Genomic DNA, 2245 nt, shown 5'->3' with positions numbered 1-2245 from the left:
AAGAAAGAAAGAGAAAAAAAGAAAAGAAAAAAAAGAAAAAGAAAAAAATAAAGGAAAAGAAAAAGTAAATCAAAGCTGTTTTATTCTGTGTCTTTCCTAGTAATGAAAATTCTAGCCTCCGGTGAATCACTATGACCTGTATCAAAAGCTTCCCAATTTAGTTTTGAGATTCTTTCAGATAATAAAAGCATTAATCCCTGCAACTTCCAGATCTTTCTAAATCTTCTGCAGAGAATATACTCTCTCTTTCCCAAGCCTGAAGAAGGAACACTGCTATATATTGTGAACAGTAGAGAATGTTAATAGCCTCTTACAAAATTGGGCCTTTTTATTTTCTCCTGCAAAAGGAGGGGGAGTACCACAGATTCTAACGAGAGACTCCAACCAGTCCTCCCTCAGCAGCCTCGGCTGCAAAGGGTTTAGTGCCAGGTTGCACGGGAGGTGGAAGGCTGCACCGGAGGGGGGTGGAAAGCTGCACGGGAGGTGGAAGTGATACAATGTTTACAAATCATCATCCACCCATGCTAGGTGGGACTTTTATGAGGCTCAGCTGCCTTTGAGTCACCTATGCGCCTGTAAAAACAAACAAACAAACAACTCAGTAGTTCAACAAGCTGGACTTGGAATAATTTCTTTTGGTCATTTAAATTTATCTTTTTTTTTCTTTTTTTTGAGACGGGGTTTCTCTGTGTTGCCTTGGCTGTCCTTGAACTCTATAGATCAGCCTGGCCTTGAATTCATAGAGATCCACCTATCTCTGCCTCCCGAGTGCTGGGATTCAAGGCTTGTGCTATCACCTCCCAGCTGTTTTTTTTGTTTGTTTGTTTTGTTTTGTATACAATATATTTTAATCAGATTCTTTCCCCTCACCAAACTCTGCCTAGACACCCTACCACCACCACACACACACACACACACACACACACACACACACACACAAACAGTGGCTTTTGGATGGTAAAAATACTTCCTGATTGGCTTTTCCTTTGGGAGAGATGTAGGGATCGTGTCCCTCTTCCACTCTACCATTTAAGAGATGCACACTCGGGACAACACTACAGATAGATTCTAGCCGAGATGAGCTTTCTGAAGACAATGTCAATTTCAGCTTTGAAAAGTATGGAATGCAGTTGGGCAGTGGCGCATGCCTTTAATCCCAGCACTCTGGAGACAGGGGCAGTCAGATCTCTGTGAGTTCGAGGACAGCCTGCTCTACAGAGTGAGTTCCAGGGCAGCCAAAGCTACACAGAAAAACCGTCTCCATGAAAACATAAGAAAAATAATGGAACGCTTCAAGCATTTGCATGCCATCCTTTCACAGGGGCCATGCTAACAATCTCTGTATCCTTCTGATGTTAGCATATCTGCTGCCATAAGTGAGCACATTTCTTTTATATGTTGACGTCCTGTTTGGGGTGCAAAGTTGCTTTTGTGTATCTCTTGGGGGAGTGGGGAGGAAACCACACGACACCATTGTTTTCCTCAAAAGTAATTTTTCTTCTTAAGAACTAGGTTTATGGAAAAATCTGGAACTGAGTTGGGAGCTCACGCCTCCTCAGAGCCTCAATGATTAGTGGTTGGCTTGATCCAAGGCAGTTTCTTTAAAGGCTGTGCTTTGGCAGCGTTCCCACAGAGAAAGATTATTTCCTCGTCTATGTGTTCCCTTTGCCAATATTTTGCTTGCCCTTGTCCTTACTTTGCGCCATTCCTTGATTACAGCTCAAAGACGACACTCTCTAGGCAATGCACGTTTTCACTCTGCTCTTTCAAACCGCGTGTCCCTCTTCCACTCTATCATTTAAGTCAAACCCGGGAGCATATTTTCCTATCACGTATTTGCCAGACCGTAAATCAAGCACCGTTGCGAGTGTAGATAACCCATCACCAGCCCGGGTCTCCCAGTGGAGAGACAGACCGGTCAGTGGAGCCACGCCGGCAGAAGGGCAAAAAGGCACTGCCGGAGAGCCTAACAGCTCCTGGCACATTTTGCATGGGATAGGGAAAGGGGCTGCCTTAACTAAGGTCAGGAATCCCTAAGTACATGGAAACCCCTCTGCGGAAAAAGACCGTCAGCATCCCTCTTAGCCGCGTCTAGTTGAGAGTCACTCAGTTTAAAGGGTGTACCAGGGAGCGGCTACGTACTAACAAGGCCGGAGATGCACGGGCCCCCGGACCCAAATCACTGGTGGAGTCGGCTGCTGCCCGGAACACCAGAGATACGGACAGGAAGTGACCCTTCTATAGC

General features: G+C 45.3%; 1 non-coding gene across 1 annotated transcript; it reads right to left on the bottom strand.

Moving 5' to 3' along the window:
• Positions 1–1276: 1276 nt before the first annotated feature.
• On the bottom strand, positions 1277–1384 carry LOC116071646. The gene has a single exon (XR_004111046.1). It is a non-coding gene; the product is annotated as a U6 spliceosomal RNA (small nuclear RNA).
• Between the last annotated feature and the right edge of the window lie 861 nt (positions 1385–2245).

Source organism: Mastomys coucha, unplaced genomic scaffold, assembly GCF_008632895.1.
Source record: "Mastomys coucha isolate ucsf_1 unplaced genomic scaffold, UCSF_Mcou_1 pScaffold22, whole genome shotgun sequence".
NCBI classification, from domain to species: Eukaryota; Metazoa; Chordata; class Mammalia; order Rodentia; family Muridae; genus Mastomys; species Mastomys coucha.
The sequence above is the reverse complement of the archived record's forward strand: the minus strand, read 5'-3'. Positions and strand labels throughout refer to the sequence as shown.